Raw genomic sequence first — 18778 nt, forward strand, 5'->3', positions numbered from 1 at the left:
GCTACAAAAATTCAAGAACCAAGAAACGCTCAGGTCATTTCCTAGCTTCCCTTCTCATGTTTACGCCATTCTTGACTCTTGTATGACAGCTCGTCTCCCTGGACTTACACTGTCCTCGAGTGTAAGAAAGTAAGTATACAGAACCTTACATTTGTTCAGCATCTCTCTATAGGGCCAACTATTTGATGCCACTGTGATCGGGGAGGAATATAAGTCTCTGTGCCTGTTTTCCGGCTGAAATATAATTATCTGCATTGACAACATTCTTCAAAGCATTAGTTTCACAGGGATCTCAGCTCAAGCTTAAAAGCCACAAACTACATTTGCCTTTGCAACTATTTCTTGGCTAGCAGCTGTAGTGAAAAAGTTACCATTTGTGGGGGAATTAAGAAAAAAAACTTCTACTTGAAAAAACATGAGAGCAGAAAGACTTAAAGAAATTGGTAATCCAGCCAACAAGGGTAATTCAGAGATACATCTTTAAAGCCATATATAACAGAATTGAGGGAAATGACTACTCTAATCTGTCCTAGTTTTGTTGTTTTTTTTTTAAGGATAACATCCGTTCCAATTTTTTTCTAAGTATAAAATTCCTTATTGTTTCTAGCTCATTTACTTTTCTCTGTCTCTCGCAGAACCACACATTTCACCACTGTTTTGCATAAACAAAGCACGACATTTTAAGGCATGATCCCACGGGGCTTCCAAGAAGTTTACATTTCACTGGAAACTCTGAGAATCTTTTCCCAGCTAAGAACATCTGCTTCCTCTTAGCAACTTTAAATACGCTTTGATCCCGACGTTCTTCAGTATCACCCACACAATGTATCTGAGGTTTTCCTGAGTCAAATGAGAGAAGAGAGTGACATTTGAGTTGGGGACAAAGTGCTACTTTCCAGGAGACATTTGACTCAAGTTTTGCTCAGGAATTAAGAAACACAGTTTGATTGTGGCTTATTTTTCGTTCTTCCTTAGAAACCTGTATCTGTAATAACACTTAGCATCTATGTAGCATTTTTAAAACATTAAACAAATTACTCCTCAACCAACCCTTTATTGGTAGGTCAATTAGGTAGAATATAGTTTGTAGATGCAAAACCAAAAAATGAACAGGCCAAATTAGAATCCCACCGTTTACTCCATGCTTCCCATTATCCGTCTCCCCAGACCACCAAGAGTTTCCATATGTCAGCACAACTTTACTCGAGATCATCTACAGACAGTCACGCACTGCATAATAACATTGCAGTCAACGATGGCCCTCACATATGACGGAGGTCCCATAAGATTATAATGGAGCTGAAGAATTCCTATTGCCTAGAGACATTGCAGCCATCAGAATGTGCAATTCATTAGCCACAAGTTTGTGGAGAGGCTGGTGTAAATAAACCTACTGTGCTGCCAATCGTATAAATGTCTTAACACATACAGTTAGGTACAGCACATTATACTTGATAATGTTAATAAACCACTATATTACTGGTTTATATGTTTCTATCCTGTACATTTTATAGTACTTTTAGAGTATACTCTTTCTAGTTATTAGGAGAAAAAAATGTTAACTGTAAAATAGCCTCAGGTAGGTCCTTCTGGAAGCATTCGAGAAGAGGGCATTGTTATCATAGGAACTGACAGCTCTATGCATGTTATTGCCTCTGACCTCCCTGCGATACACCACGTAGAGTTGGAAGACAGTGATATTGATAATCCTGACTCTGTGTAGACCTAGGCTAATGTGTGTGTTTGTGTCTTCACTTTTAACAACAAGTTTTAAAAGTAAAAATATTGGGAGGCCGAGGCAGGTGGATCACGAGGTCATGAGATCGCGACTATCCTGGCCAACATGGTGAAACCCCATCTCTACTAAAAATACAAAACGTTAGCTGGGCGTGGTGGTGTGTGCCTGTAGTCCCAGCTACTCGGGAGGCTGAGGCAGGAGAATTGCTTGAAACCTGAAAACGGAAGTTGCAGTGAGCGGGGATGGTGCCACTGCACTCCAGCCTGTCTCCAAAAAAAAAAAAGTAAAAGTAAAGGCTTTTAAAATAGAAAGAGAATATCGAAAGAAAATATTCTTGTATAGCTGTACAGTGTACTTGGGTTTTAAGCTAAGTATTACTACAAAAAAATATCATTTTTTACCTTTTATGCCATACTTAACTGTACCCTCTCCATGTTTAGATAGGAAAAACGCTTTTCAATGTATTATAGTTGCCTACAGTATTCAACACATTACCATGCTGTGTGGGTTTGTATCCTATATAAGCAATAGGCTACAGCCTCAGTGTTTAGTAAGCTGTCCCATCTAGGTTTAAGCACACGCTATGACATTTGTACAGTAACATAATTGCCCAGCAACGCGTTTCTTGAAATGTATCCCCGTTGTTAAGCAACATAGGACCATGGTAACATTACCATATGATAATTGTCCATTTCAAATTTGTAATACTCCAACAGCTACATTACTTTGGTTCCTTCATTTATTAGTTCATTCCAAAAGCACATACTGAGTGCAGAGTAATCTTTTAGACACTGTCATTCATTTTTATCCAATTAAATACTATTCTAGCTTAGGGTTCAATAAACTACCGCCCTGTCTTCTGTTTTTGTCAATAAAGTTCTGCTGGAACACAGCCATACCCACTGTGTACATATTGTCCATGGCTGCTTTTGCGCTGTAACAGCAAACCTGAGATTGAAGCTTCGTCCAGTATTTGCCAGAGAAACTGTATGGCCCATCATTACAAAATATTTACCTTGTGGCTCTTTACAAAATAAGTTTGCCAACCCCTGTTGCTTCTCAGTAATTTCCAGGCACCTCATAGCTGCACAGGTATCTCTTGAGAATCTGGTTGAAGACACAGATCCCGCATCCTAGAGATTCTGTTCAGTAACTTTGTCGGAGTGGAACACAGGAATCTATATTTTTAAAAACCTCTTTCAGGTGTTTGGGTTGTACTATTCCATTTGAGGAGTGCTGCTCCAGCTGACACAATCTATGGGCATTCACCAAACACCCATGCGACGGGATTAATGAAAGTTTTCTTGGAGATGGTGATTATCTCCAAGTCCTAGGGATTTGGATTGTTAGCAAGAGAATACAGACTGCATTTTAGGCAACAGAGAAAATGGTATGAGGCAAGCTATGGAGGTGAGAAGGAACAAAAATGAGCGAAGTATGTAGGGAGGAGACAGGACGGACCAAAGATCAGTGGATGAAAGGAAAGATTGCATTTGTGTAGAATTGGGACTCAAACCAAGAGATGCCCTTGAAGGCTTATTGAAAAACACTTTAAATACAAATGAATCGTTCAAGATCTGTGAGGCGCAGTAGAGCTGACCCGGCCGAGCAGTGCCCCAATCTGTGATCAATGGACGCTATTGATAATATTGTGAGTTAAGGTTAGGGTACCGAGTTCTCAGAGGCGACTTCAGAGTCTGAACCTGCAACTTTAATCTCTAGGGCAGTGTTCTGAAGCTGTAGCAGACATCAGCGTCACCAGCAATTCTGGTTAAAAGTCAGAAAGCTGAGTCTCTTCCCAGAGTTTCTAGCTTCACAGGTCTTGGGACAAGGTCTGAAATTTTTATTTCTGACAAATCTGCAGGTGATGCGGCTAGTGCTGGTCTGGAAATGACTACTGTAACAAAATAAGACAAATGGCTGAAAAAAAAAACAGGGCCGTACTGTACTCCTGTGAATAGGCTTTGTCATGGTCAAGCCCGCTGAGTGTACATGCTGATGAACCGAGGCAACCACGCTACCATACCGCAGGTTTGAACTTTCAGGGTTCACTGCCAATGTGGATAGAAACCACATGGTAATCATAGGATTAGCAAATAATATAAATAATAGTAGAACAGGCCTTAGAGATAATTTACTTCAATGTTTTATTTTATAAAATAGACAGAGAAACTAAAAATCAGAGAGGTTATACAGCTTAACCGCACGCAGTTCCTAATGGCAGCCCAAGGGTTTCATCCTTCAAAAGGAACCTGCATAATAAAAACATGCAATATTTTCTATTTAAAAAATAGGCTTGGTCTGTGTCCCCTGAGTTTGCTAAAGAGCTTACAAATGGCATCAATATATAACCCATCATCTAGTAATCATGACAATAACAAAATCCTCATTGAAGGGAGACCCACATCTGCAGGATTAGCCAAAAGAAAATTAGCCAGGATTAGAAATCAATTTTGGTTCCTAAGTAACTGGTCCAAAACCTATTATTATATTATCTCGTCCCTTGAAAAGGCAAACCATCACATTGCTAATACTGACTATATTTTGTTTAGCTCTTTTTTGTTTTGTTGAAGTTCATGAGCAAGGAAATATACGCTTGATTCAGGTTTGAGTTCTATTGCCTGATTATGGGTAAATGATACTCAGGTAACAGCTGCAATTGATTGAGAGTGACATCTAAGCAGACGTGCTTTTAGCTACCTCTGGGCTCCCAGGACACTTAGAAATAATTCAGGCGTGGTTTCTTATCTGCTGGGTATTAGCAGCCTGTAAATATGTAGCCCTCATTCAGCAGAATGTGTTCTGACAGAGTAAAAGCCACCTGGAAAACATTTAAATATACTTCTTTAAGAGGTTGTCTAGCTACTTTTCCCCAAGGGACAACCAATCAGCAATACATTATTTTAGCTTGTTAACACGCAGGATGTGTCAGGCTTTTGTTTTGCCTTGTTTTGTTTTCTGTTTGTTTGTTTGCTCCCTGTGCTCCTGGTTCATCTTTCAAATGTAGAGGAAGAGGATCCATTTCTTTGTCCAGCATTACGTCACATGTAGATAAAAATGAATTAATATTTCATGAAGTAGCAAGTGGGTTATATGAAGGCAATTGCCTTCTAGGCTTTACATGATGGCTCTTGTTCATTTCATTGGGTTCATCAACCAAATGGTTATTTATTCATATATCCATTCAGTATGTATTGAACACCACTCCGTGGAAGGCATCTTGACAGATCTGAGTTGGATTTTTTCTCCCCCTCTCTTGTAATTATTGAAAAAGAGGGAAGCATAGGCAAATGCTGCTCCCACACCAGACACAGTTTGAGTCCTGTTTTCCCTTTGTTCCATCATGACATAATTTGTGCACTATCGATCGGTTGATACTTTTACCCAACAAAGATTACTCTTCTGCCATTTTCAAAGTGATAAAATAAAGGATCGAATTATTTCTTCTTTGGGTATAATAAAATATTCCATTTTATAGTACCTGTGGGTATTATCAAATATTCTATTTCTTTATGAGTTAAATACAACTTGTAGTTCGCTTTTAAAATATGGTTTTCCCCAGCCTGATATCATGAGGTGTTCTTTACCCTGGTATTTTTTCTAAACTTACCCTAACCTTGAATGAAGCCAGCATTAAAGTAAGGGCTGTCTGTGCACTGCCTTTGAAGCCTGTATCAGGCTTACCTACCTCTGATTTGGCAGCTTTCCTTCCACCTAGAAGGAACTCCACCTCCACCAAGACTATAAATCCTTTGAAGACCAACTTGAAGTTTAACCACGTCCCCTCCCTGCCGCACATCGGACCCCTTTTGGGGGCTACAGTAACCCACAAAGAGATCGTTCTCTTTACTCCCACGACACTGATTGTTCACTACCCACTTGCTACACCAGATTCTGTCTCAGATTATGAATGGTCGTTTTATGTGCACTGTAAGCTCTCTGAGGACAAATTATAGGGTCTGTATTTTTTGTGTATGTCATAAAGCTTAACAAAGGATTAAACTGGCAGTTTAGCTTGAACGGGAGGAGAAGGGTCTCAGAAATGTTTAGAGTAATGGTCATTGATAGAGAATATTTATAGGGAATTATATCCAGTAGAAAATTATCTATGGGGTCAACTAAAAAGCAAAACATCAAAACTTTGAGTCACTAAGGTTAGTTGCTTAAAAGGTTAACAAAATTTCTGAAGTCATTGCAGGTGAATTTTAAAAAGCGGTAGTTTTTTTTTTTTTGTAAGAAGCTTGGAGAATTAAATAATCTTCTCAATGCCATATAATGCAGCCTTGCAGTAAGTAGTATGTTTATTCTTAAAAGAACGTTAGAAATCTTTGCTAACTAATTAACTCATAAATCACTAGCTAAACCAGCAAGGTGTAAAGAAGGTCGCAAAAGGAAATGCAAATGGTTATAATGGTATCAGTCTAAAACCGACCCATATTCTAGAGAGCTGAGAGGAGTTACTCATTTAGTGATGCATTGGGGCAGGGGCTCTTATTGTTGGTTTGGTTTTTGGTATAAAGAGAATTTATCTGGCTTTGGTATTGGACAGTGTCTCCCTGAATACTGTCTCTTCTTGCAAAGAGCTCACAATGCCAGCATTTCACACGCTGGATGCCAGGGTTTTTTATATCATACAGCAGAACGGGAAACAAAACCTTATACAGTGCCCTTTTTGCTAAAGGACTAAAACATGCTTCGCAAAACTCGTCAGAAGGAGATGGTAAGAGAGGGGAGCAAAAAAGATGATGCAAAAGCACAATTCCCAGTTTTCATACATGAACCAAGTACTAGAATTGGAAAGAAAATACTCAAATCAGGAACTAAATATGTCTTACAATTTTAAATCTGGGCTAATGCCAAGCTACAAAATGTAGGTTTAAAAAAAAAAAAATCAACATTGTCTGATCCCCCAACTTTTGGACGGCACCCATTCAGGTGCTTTCTAACAATCCTGGCATTAAGACAAACAAACGGGGAGGTGTGGGTGGGTGCGGGCAGTCTCATGCTAATGCACAGTGCTACCGATTTATTTACCCTTACGGCAATTTTAAAATCAATTCAGTATTTCCTGGATAGGTTGACGTCACCCCTCTCATATCAGAGTGAAGGACTGAACTGCTTGCTCTGTGCTCATTAAAATTCTGTATACTACACTCTGCCGGAGCCAATGTCTATTTTCAGGAAGGCTGTAAAACACAACAATAAGTGTTCTTGTCTCTGAGGCTAAGGTGGGGAGTACAGCAGGAAATTATGAGGGATGAGGTCCACAGAAAGAAAAAGAGGGAGGCAAGCACTAACCTGTTAATATTTACCAAATTCTTGCAATAAAAAGAAGTGTCACACATATACAGGAATAAAGCATCCAAAACACCGACATGAATTCAAGGACACGCCAAGAATTCTAGCCTGAGAGAGGCCAGCTGGTGAGGTAGTAACAGACAATTTCATCTGGGAAAACGACTTTCCACCCAGGACATTGAAAACGCCATTCTCAGTTCTTTTATTATTTTTAAGCAGTTTTTCTTTTCACAATCCATTTATAAAGGAAAATATGTGTCACCCATCTTAGTACTATTTGCATAAACATGGAGCCTAGTTCTTCTGGATGTACATTACATGTGTGCATGTGTGCAGGTGCACACACACATTGATATGTACAAATGTATGTATGAAATATATATATAACTGTGCACAGGACCTCCAGGTCACAGGTGCCGTGGTGGAGGAATGCCCTGAGGAATGACTGGCTTCGGCTTTGCCTGGATCTGAGGGCTGCATTTGCCTCTGCTCTGATGGAGGAAGGCTGGCTGGCTATACGGAGCCTTAGAGTTCATAGAACTGAAGGAGCCACACTGATCTTCAGTTCATAGAACTGAAGGAGCCCCAGTGTAAGAAAATGTACCTTTTGTACAACTGTGACATCAGCTAGGCCTGCAACAGCGCTGTGATTCATCCTCCAGCCGAGGAAGTGAACTCACAGAAGGGGGGCTACACCTGAGGACAGTGACGAGACGCTGCCCTGAGAATGCTCTTGGAGGAACTTACACGCTGTGCTCTCTTCAGTCCCTCCTGACGGTAAAACCAGACTCACTGACAGAAAAAATGACCTCAGATTCAGAATAGGACGGTCCTTTGGGTTTTGAGCATTCTATATTGTGTGTGCTTTATATTCACACAACAAACAGGCCCAACTTCAAATACTATTAAGATATTCTCAAGTTGGTGCCTTGCTTTTTTTCCTTCTTTTTCTTTTGGCAATTCTTCACACACACACACACACACACACACACACACACACACACACAGAAAGAGAGAGGAGAGAGAAGGAGCCAGCAGGGCCATGCATATGGTAAGAACCAACGCTTTTATTCAAGAAGGGCAGGCTGACCTTTCAGAGTTCGTTAGAAACACACCCCAGAATAAATGCTCACGCTCTCATCTCTCTAGCATAAGACTCCATGTTCAAGAGCAATGAAGAATTGCCTGAAGGCTCAGCTTCCTTCGCCCGCTGAGTCAAGGAGAAAGGAAAATAGGCAGAGTTCTTCAAGGAGGGGGCGGCATTGTACCTGCTTGGTGCGGAAGGGATGCAGCCACCTCTCTGCCCACGCCCTCTATTTTCAGAGACAGCCTGGTTTCAGCCTGAGCTGTGGCCTGGCCCAGGAGCAGGCCGGGGGAAGGGACCGCCTGCATCATGGGAGTGTCTGCAGGAGGGAAGGGCACCACTAGAAATCACACCGTGGGGTGATGGAAAGGGCATGCTCCCAGTCTTTTGCTTCCTGGTACAAGTCACATTGCCTTTTAAAATGACATGGAGTGGGGTTCATCGTCCAGTGGGCATGACACAGCATAGTCCCCCAGGATCCAAGGAACACAGGAGGGAGCTCTATACTCTCTTTCTCCTAGGCCAGCTGGGTTCAAACCTCAGTTCTGGCATCTCTCAGTTCCATAACCTAGGGCAAGTCATTGAATCTCTCTGTGCTTCAATTTCCTTGTCTGTAAGTTGGGATGGGTAGTAACAGTCCCCACCTCACCAGGTAGCTTTGGAGGACTAAATGAGAAAATTCTCAAAGGGCTAAGGAAAAGTACTTGGATCCCGGTAAATACTCCTAAGTGTCAGGGCTGTATCCCACCTGATTTGCTGTCAACCTCTGAAAGGTCCTGAAAGGAAAAAACAGAAGAGAACAAGGCTACTGTGCTCACACCCCCGCCATTGGGCCCTGGTGGTGCCTGACCAGGTGGTACATGTACGGCCTTCAAATCCCAGGTGACCTGCCCCACGTGTCTCTGGGCCTGGTGAAAACAGCATTGTTGGTTGACTCCGCTGAAAGGCACAGATGTCCTCATTACCCTGAAATAACCTAATTAAGAGAATATAGAAGAAGACATGGGCACTGAAAAAGAACCTGGTCCACTTATTGACTGCAGGAGTGTAAATTCCAGAAACTGTTTCCAACCGAATCTGAGCCCCATTTATTATTAACAACATCAGGGAGAAAATGGCACCGTTGAGACTTTGTTCTTGATTTTATTTTGAGTTCATGTTACCAACGAATACAGCACCTGTTCTTTAGGGAAACATGCCAATCATCTGCAACCTGCTTGGCATGTGCCATGTCTGCAAGAGAACTGAGCGGCCAGAGGTTTCTGGATCTGAAGCTGCAACGAAATGTGTTCTCATAACTAGGACTGAAGATGTCATTCTTAAGAAGAACATGTGGAGGCTCTTTCTCTATCCTAAGCGTATATTTTCTAAACCAAAAATCAAACCTAATATGTCATAGAGAATTTTTGTGTGGCTTCTGGGATTGCCCTTGGGCTATCTTTAAAGGAACAGTTTGGGTGCAAAACATTGGCCTTGGGGACTACGAAGGAAAAACAGGAAAGAATATTTGACTAGCCTGGAAAAGTCAGGCACTCACCATATTCATTCCCGTAGCAGAGAAGTAAAAGACGGCAAATAGAAAGCTATTTTAATGGACACCCGTGGCTACCGCTTATAAGGGTTGCCGTCTTGTCCTTACCTTGATCTGAATGGGAGAAACTATAATTGAATTTGAGTCTCCATTTGTGGTCATGGGGAGAACTGCCAAATAAAACCAGCTCTCTCACTGTGTCCCTGTTCTGTGCCTCCAAAGAGACAACCATCAATGTACCTGACCAAACTCTCCTTTTCCCCCAGTCATCCTAAAGGACAGAGTGTCCTCTTGAGCATGTTTGATTTATTCAGTGTGTTAGGAACACAATAAAGTGTAGGAACTTGAAACTAGACCCGAAAGAGATGCTCTTCCCCTGACCACAACAGAGCTCTGCCTAGAGAATCAGTCTAGCATAATAGTAAGTAGTCTCTGGAGTTACACTCCTTGGATTCAAATTTTAGCTCCCCAGCTTACAAGGTGGGTGACCTGTGTAGGCCCAGTTTCAGCATCAGTGAAATGGAAGCAATAACCAGCTCACTCACTGATATGCCTATGGGAATGTCAGCAAAGAACTTGGTGGGTAAGAATTGGATGAATGTGAAGTGTTTTACTAGAAAACAGAAAATAATGCGGTGACCATCAGCATTACAGTCTAAGCATCAATAGTCTTCTAGTCTTCTCCTAGGGACTTTGAGAATAATAAAATATAGAGCACTTTCCTAACATTAAATCACATTAATATATCAGACTATGACTTATCGAGATATCATTTTCATAAATAGGTTAATGAGCAGGTTTTCACTGAAAGTATAACCTAGCGAGAAAATGGTTTGGTCATTCCTCCTCCATCTGAACCTGTTGATTTATTAGTATGTGAGCAGGCCCCTCACATGGAGTCGACTGAAAAACGGCCCCTTGTGCAGTGGAGACTACGATTGTTCACCTGCATTTTGGCTGAGAAGCCAAATAAACTAATATATAGTTAATTATGTGTAAACCACAAGCACATGTGTATCTGGGTGAAGATTTTATCTATCAGATTTGTAACACAGTTTTAAATTAAATTTCACAATTAAAGATGTACAGTTGCAAAACTGCGGTGATTAGTGCTGAACTCTGCTTTCTGCGTTTGTTTCCCTTTTGCTATACGTTAGGGTTTGTTTCTGTTTGGGTTATTTTTGTTTTTTGATTTACAAAATAGGGGATCTGAACAAAATATACCCCAAAGCTATTTATTTTTAAAGTTTTATTATCCTATAAATTCCTCAAATACCAAACTCTATGTTACTTTGTGTAGCAATTAGTGACAACAGTTTTGGAGAAGAAGAAATTGAGAGATTTGTCTCTAGTACAAAACCTGGTTTATTCCAACTGCAGGCAGAGTCTTTTCATAATTTTGTGCTCCACAACATTAAAAAACACTTTCTACTCTGTGTGTCATTTGCAAATAGGAGATAATCAGGATTCAAAAGAAGCCCAGAAGAGCAGCAGGAGACTCTAGAAGGCACAAGATAAGGGATAGAATCTTAGGGGGAAGTGATGTATGGCACAGCCGAGGGGAAGGAAACAGAGAGGTAAATTTGTTTTCAAATACTTAATGCCTCCCTATTCTGGGTCTAGATATTTTCTGATCTTTGCACACTTGGCCTATCAGAAGCAGTGGTAGCTCCTCATCTTCCCCAGCCCAGCCTTTTCTCACAGCTTTCCCACATCCTGTGCTTTTCATACTTATCACACTCAAACTACCACGTACCCCGTCCACCGCCACACAGGGCAGTGTCAGGAAAAGCAATGTAATTAATGATTGCCATTGACCATTCAAGAGAAGCTGCTTCTCCGCAGTCAATAGGCAGCCTGATTCCAGTTTCTTTCTGTGCAAGAGGCTTCCTTATCACCAAGGTTGTATCAAAACACAAGCAAACAAGAAGCCCAGAATAGAGATTTTCCACTCAAACATTTTGCAGAGCCTTTTAATTTAAAAATGAAAGGAAAATATACACATTGAAGAAACCACAGTACTAATAGGAGTGTTTGGAGACTCTTAACCACCATACAAATGGGATGACCGTCTTGAAACTGAAAACAGGAGTGAATTCAATCTATTGGCAAAGACTTATGAGGAGTCTACCATTCAAGCCACTGTATCAGCTCCTATAGAGTCTGCGCTGTAGCTTTCTTGTTCCTCAGAGAGTTTACAATCTACTTAGGGAAAAAAGATAAAGTCGAGATAATATATTTTGTAGCTTTTGCAAGGAAAATGTAACAAAACATGCTCATTTGCCAATAGTTGGTTGAAAGGGATAAGAATTTAGAAGACACAAAGCCAGTATGCAATCTGGTGGCCTAGGAAGGCTTCCCTGCAGAGACGGGACCTGACCTGAACCTGTCAAGGCACGAACGATAGACTCTGGACTGGCTGGGAGAAAGCGTGCAGGCTCCCAAGGGAAATAAGCGTAAGGAGAGCACCAAAGAAATATTATACCAAAGGAGGCTGCTTGCAAAAGGCATCTTCAGAAGCCTTGGCTGGCTGGAGTTGAAGTTTCACAAAGAGGAGCAGGAGATGGTGATAAAAGAGTGTCTGTCTCTGGCACAATTTAAAGAGACTTGAGCCCACTGTATTCCTCTAATTATATTCTCTCGGTCAATAATGGTTGTTGTTGTTAAGCCCCTGTTATATGCAAGACACTGTCAGGGGTGGGGAAGGCAGGAGGCAGAGAGAAAAGATCTAATTTGAGCTCAGGAGCCAGACGTAAAAACAGGAAATGCTAACAATGCAAAAGATACCAAACCAAACAAAAATTTTAAAAAAAAGTGCGAGGAGGGAGGTGAGTTGGCACATAATTAATCCATCTGTAGAGAAAAGCAATTACTTTGTCTGCTAAATACGCTTCCCTTCTTCTAAGAATAAAAGAGGTTTCCTCTACTTCTGAGTGTTGTTCCTTCCAGCCCCCGCCCTCGAACCCTGTAATATCCTTGGCAGCTGCACTTTCTTTCATGGCCGCACTCCCCTGCCCATAATTGATGGGTAAAGAATGAGTCCTAGCAGCATGTAAGTCCTCTGGTGCCAGTTTCTTTTTGTAGCCAACTACATCCTTGCTTGATTCTTCGTTTGATTTTTCAATCATTTCATCAATAATGAGTATCCAGCTAGTGAATTTCCCCTTTTATAGAGACAATTCAAATTGGATGACTGTCACTTGCAATTCAAAGACTCATGAAACTTCTAAGTGATCGAATTCTGACTTGCATTATAATTGTTTGCATTCTTTCCTCCAAACTTCTAGGTTGTAGAGCAAACACCGTATCTCACTCATCTCTGTGTCGCTAAAGGGGCTAGGTCTACGATTTGTACCAAGCAGATAGTATCAAGTGAGTAATACCAGTTACAGTAGCAAACAAATGCCCAGCTCTTTGTTTCTTGACACTTTACAAGTCTATTTCTCACCCACATCGATGGGTGTTCTTAAAGGGGAAGTGGCTGTCATCTAGGTGGTATCTCAGGGACCCAGGCGCCTTTCATCTTGTGGCTCCACCTCCCATGGCCTCGGATCCCGTGCTGGATCCTGCACAGGGAGGAGCAAATAACATGAAGAGGGCCCAGAACTGACCTGCACATCTTCTGCTCTCATTATATTGGTAAGAAGCAGCCACATAGATACAAGGGCTAGAAAATACCATCCTAGCTGAGCAACCATTCTAGCAACAGTTCTACTCTATGGAAACAAGGCAGTAATCTTTGGTGGAAAATGAGCTACAAGAAAGAAAGATGCACGGGGTGGGAGAAGGAGGAAAGAGAAGAGAAAAGAAGAAGGGAAGAAAAAAAGAAACTTTAGAGCAAGGTGAAGAGAAGATTCACTGTGGGGGTTAGAGATGGAAAAAGATTGCTTCAAGAAGCAGGAACTGAGCCTTTTGTTTCCATTTTCTTAATTCTATAAAGCCCACTAAAAACATCATAGATTATGGGGAAGAAAATGTAGAGGAACTCTGCTGACTGTCTTAGTGAAATGGCAACACTTCTAACATACATTTTTTTTAAGATCCTCTAAATTATGACCCTTGGGATCTAAGCAGCATAAGTCAAAGGTCATATCTCCAACAGCTTTCCTTGTCAAAATTATCTTCACAGGAAGCAGCTGTCATGTGAAAGCACAAACCAATCGACCAAAGGGCTCTTTCCTTAATGGCTGAGGTTCCAAGGAGCAGAAGTCTTAAAATGGCTGTTTCTTCTAATCATTTAAATCCCAAATCCCTTCTGTGAGGACAATGTGCAACCCTCGGAACAAACAGAAACATTTCAAAGCATCTCAGGAGATTTTCCAAGGGTTTTAAAATTCATTTTTCTCCTGAAAACATTCAAAGCCCAAACCCCTATATTCCTCTGGTTATATTCTCTTGGTCATGGCATGGCGGTGGATTCTGGCCGTGAAGATCCCAGTTCTTAGGGAAATAGAAGAGAGTCAGGGAGACCAGACCCCAGTTTTGGAGGGCCTCAAGAACTGCACAGTGTCATAGCAAGTCCTCAGGCACTAAAGCGAACTTCTAAAACACAAAGACCATATTCAATTCACCTCTGTATTTCTTGGGCCTAGCACAGTACCTGACACCAAGCAAGCATTAGTTGATGAATAAACGAATGAACGGAGCTGGAATTTAGTGACCACGTCCTGGATGCAAATTGAGTATCTGGCCTCAATAACAAAGAGCAAAACAAAATCTAGAACCGGGGCACAAGATTGCAGCACGACAAGAAGACATACTCCATGCTGAGTTTCTTTAAATACTTTTAGTTAGAAACCAGCCTAGTATCCCCTTCCACTCTTTTCATGGAAGTCTTTCACTTCTCTTTTCTCTACCTAAATAAAAATCACCTTTCTGCAAAAAAAAAAAAGAAAGAAAAGAAACTAGTCTAGTCAGAGTCAAGAGCAAAGATGAGTCACCAAGCAGAAGTCAAAAGGATTTAGCTATTTAGGTGGGATATTGAGTCAGCAAGCCAAAAAAGTTATTGTTTATAAATTATCATATAATCTGATTGGAAAAGGCCAATAGTATTAAAAGATCTGGTTTTGTTCTTCATAAGCGTATCTGTTACTCCCGAGAAGCAAAACTAGCCTTGTGCAATACCGTAGAATAAACCTCACCTTATCATGTCCCCTTTCATCATTATCTCACAGTCAGCAAATGCCCCTCCACATGTCTGATGGCTTTAAATTTTAATCGCCCCTTACCACCCAAGTCATCCAAGGACGACACCTCCTGCTCTGCCTTCGGACATTCTCACCCTAAGTCTAGCCATCTCGTGACTCAATCATTAGGCTCTGATCTAGCTGGTGAGATCTGCCTAACTCACTCATCTGCTCATGAATCCAGAAAGGGCGTTAATGATAAATTCCGGTAAAATATAGTCTTGTTTATTAGCGTCTTCTGGAGACAAGGCGTGTGCCCAACGGAGTATCTCTAATCATGAAAATGTCCAAGTGAAGAAAGGCCACCGGGGAGGAGATAGGGGCTGCCTGAACTTTCACTGCCCTTTAAATCACACCAGGGGAGGCAGCTACTCTCTCTGTCAGCTCCAGCAGCCTGGCTAGTAAACCCTTTTAAAACAGCAACTGTCCTGGTTAAATTAACACTGAAAGACCTCTCATGGCAAAACCTCAGCCTGGGGCCAGTCAGAAAGATAAAAGTTTCATTAGCCGGTATCTTCTCAAAAGAACGCTTGAGTCATTTCCCTTTAGACCACTCTGACTCCTCTATTTCTGTTATCTCAAAACACTTCTTGTAAATTAATCGTCGAAAGCACACATCAGTGGCTTGTGGTGTCCCTTATATACGCCTTTGTAAAAAAAAAAAAAAATCACCAGATATCTAAAGAACAAAATTAAACTTTTCCTCCAAGATTTTGACAGTAAGCAAACCACACCTGCTTCACCATGGCCTACGTGGGGCCATGCTGCTACAATCCCATAGAGTTTCAGGGTGTTTCTTTGTGCTCAAAAAGTCCTGAAAACACCAGACTGCCAAGTTAATAAAAGGTAAGTGTCGGCAACCATTGTGTAGTTATGAATTTGACCCATTTTTCTTTTCCCAGTGTCGCTACTGCTGCCTTACATTTTCTCAGAAAAAATGGAGTCTAAGTGAATTCATATAAATATATAAGCATATATACACACATTCATACATATGTAAAGTCACTATTCCTAGACATATTCCCAAAGGAAGCTGCCTTTTAAAATGTTTTTCCTTCAAAATAACAGAGTAGGTTATAGTCTTTGTTGTGAATTCTAATCGTCTCACATATTCAGCAGATAGCTCTCGAGAAATTCAACCAAATACGTTTTCCCCTTGAACAACAACAACAAAAAGGAAAAGACTCTAGCACTGAAGAGGAATGTACTTAGGTCAGGTTTATGCACTTTATAGCAGACGGTAAATAAAGTCACTCTGGAGCCATAAAGGCAAGAACTAATTGACACATTCAAGGATTCATGAAACCCATAGACTACCTTTAGCCAACAGAGAACAGGAAATTAAACATACAATGGACTGTATGTGTGAAGCAGACCCAGGGAAGCCAGTCAGATAATAGGAAATGGCAGAGGAAAAGTCAAAAGAGAAATCAAGCCAGCAGCCACAGTCTTTCATAAGCTCAGACACCTGAGGATACCATTCTGTGACCCCACAGTTTACAAACAATAGAGGGATGGTGCTGAGTCATAATGAAAAGGTTAGGTCACATCTGATAGACTGTTTAATAAGACAGGCGGATGAGTAACGCATCCTAGATAGTTATCCATTAACAATGGTTTTCAGAAAAGTTCGATATGTAAAATGTATCTTTAAGAATCTAAACACTGCAAGTACTTTATTCCTTAATGTCAACCAATAGATGAAGTGTGAATATGTCAATTAACCACGTTCAAGAACCGAGAGTAACAGACATAGAAACTGACAAATGTCTACTCTATTATTTTTTAATCCGGTGTGGTTACCTTCGAGTACTTGGAATATTTTTAATTTTAGAGGACCTGTTTTAATAACTAATAATTAGATACGCATGTTCTCAAATTAACATATTGAAAGTTGAAGAATAATCCTTCTGAAAAGCTTCTATATAGCTATTTCATTCATTTACCCAAGTATGCCAGGGCTATTTCTTCACTTCTTGATTCAGCAGATACAGTGGTGAAAAGGTTCTGCCCATCCAAATGGTATCCCAGCCCCAATGTGATTTTGCTCTTGCTTTTGCTCAAAATCTAAAAATTCTTTGCTTGTCACTCAACTTCTTGTAAATTCTAAATCAACTAAGTTTAATATAAAGTGGCAATTGTGCTAAGCAGTTTTAGCCTCTCAAGAAATACCCAGATCAATGCAATCCCATCCATGATCACCAGGACTCAGAATGCAGCCACCAAGAACCAAATAAACAGTCACTGAAGTAAACTAAGTGCCATGTGAGAGCTATAAACACAAGACTTGTTATGAGAGCCAATGACAAAAGGAGTAAGCATGGTTTAGTGTGTGTGTGTGTGCGTGCGCATATGCACACACGCATATACATGTATATCTGTTAACAATATATGTGAGTGTATATGTATATATATGTATTGTGTGTGCATCTGTGTATTCCTGGATACATGGATAGATAAATAGATGGATAGATAGGTAGATCCAGAGACAGATATGTTTTGATTCCAGTAACAGATAATATTGATGCTGTACTTCATGAAAATAAAAACAGCATAGTAATTTGGAATTACAGTATCCACCATTAGAAAAATCTAACCTGGAAACATGCTTCTACCACTTAGCTGTGCAATCTTGAAGAAGTTACTTGACCTCTCTGAGCTTCTGTTTTCACCTATAAAATAAAGGTAATAGAAGAAGTATCTAATTCAGAGAGTTATTAAATCCTTTCACAGAAGAAAATCAAAAATCATTATTTTTACTTCTGCTTTGTTAGTAGTATATAAAAGTATTTTAAAATAGTCTATGCTCACCACACATTCAGAGTATTCTGGTTTTCATTTTAAAATTAGGTATAAAATATTGTATTCAAGAGCGCAAACAAGGAGGGGGGTTGAACACTTCAAGTACACAGGTACACACAGCAAGCAGCAAGACGGAGGTAAGCGTTCCAGCTCCGTTGGAAGCTCTCCTGAATGCCCAGATATTTTTAGATTATTTTTTAAATGGAAAACAGACATACACACTAAAATGCATAGAACAAACAGCCAGAAATATTTTGCTTCGATTTTTCATGGGTTATTTTTGCAGATCTGTCTTGCTGTGTGGATTTCATTGTGAATGAAAAGAATCTGTGAGCATGCTTCCATGGAAACCTGTTTCTTTGTGATTGGCTGAGCGGTATCCAGGCACTTCAGCAGTACCTCAGAAAGTACAAGTACCGTTAATATTCAACAGACACAATAAATCCTACCAACCCCAGCCCCATGGCATTTGTTACGCAACTTACCATTAGTCAAGAAACGCAGGTCCATCGTAGCATTTTCTCACCCTCGAAATATCCTTGGAGATTTCTGCCGTCCCCCTTGTTAAAACCTGACTCACAGAGAAACAGGAGCAGGGAGTGGAGGAGGGAAGGGCAGGACACGAAGAAAAAGGCATAAAACCTTGAAGATGTGATAAGATAAAGCCTTTTCATCCTTGTAATTGATATTGCCTCCATTTTATTTGTTTTGTTTCTAAATAGCATTGATTTAAAAGGAGAAAAGTGATTTGCCCAAAAGGAATGTTTCTGCCATTTTACATTTAATCGTGATTAAGAGAGAATCATGTCACCTAAGACAATCTACATAATCATGAGCAGACTGCGGTGACTGACCAAGCGAGGTGAGGCAAATGATACATATTAAAAGGCCCAAAGGAGGCAACGTGTATATACCAACGTCCGTGGGAAATTGAGGGTTTTTTTAAAGCATATATGATTTGAAACTCCCAATGTGGCTTGAAGTAAGAAAAGCAACGATACAAAGAAAAGTCCCAACGTGCAAAAGAGTTAAATTTCCAAGTAATCATTTTGTCTGCAACCCCTACACTGTCTGGATACTTTAGAACCTCCCCTGTGTATAACATTTTACTTACATTCTATCATGAACAAATCAACCAC

At 40.5% G+C, this 18778-nt stretch overlaps 1 long non-coding RNA gene across 5 annotated transcripts in view; it reads right to left on the reverse strand.

The window, feature by feature from the left end:
* The window catches only part of LOC144579869 (uncharacterized), a 285308-nt gene extending 267068 nt beyond the window's left edge, over positions 1 to 18240 (reverse strand). For all 5 annotated transcript variants that reach the window (XR_013528376.1, XR_013528375.1, XR_013528374.1 and 2 more), the window contains exons 1-2: positions 18125 to 18240; positions 17435 to 17509 (exon numbers count right to left, since the gene is read on the reverse strand). This is a non-coding gene — a long non-coding RNA (uncharacterized LOC144579869). The remainder of the gene's footprint in view (positions 1 to 17434; positions 17510 to 18124) is intronic.
* Positions 18241 to 18778: the final 538 nt, after the last annotated feature.

Source organism: Callithrix jacchus, chromosome 17 (assembly GCF_049354715.1).
Source record: "Callithrix jacchus isolate 240 chromosome 17, calJac240_pri, whole genome shotgun sequence".
NCBI classification, from domain to species: domain Eukaryota; kingdom Metazoa; phylum Chordata; class Mammalia; order Primates; family Cebidae; genus Callithrix; species Callithrix jacchus.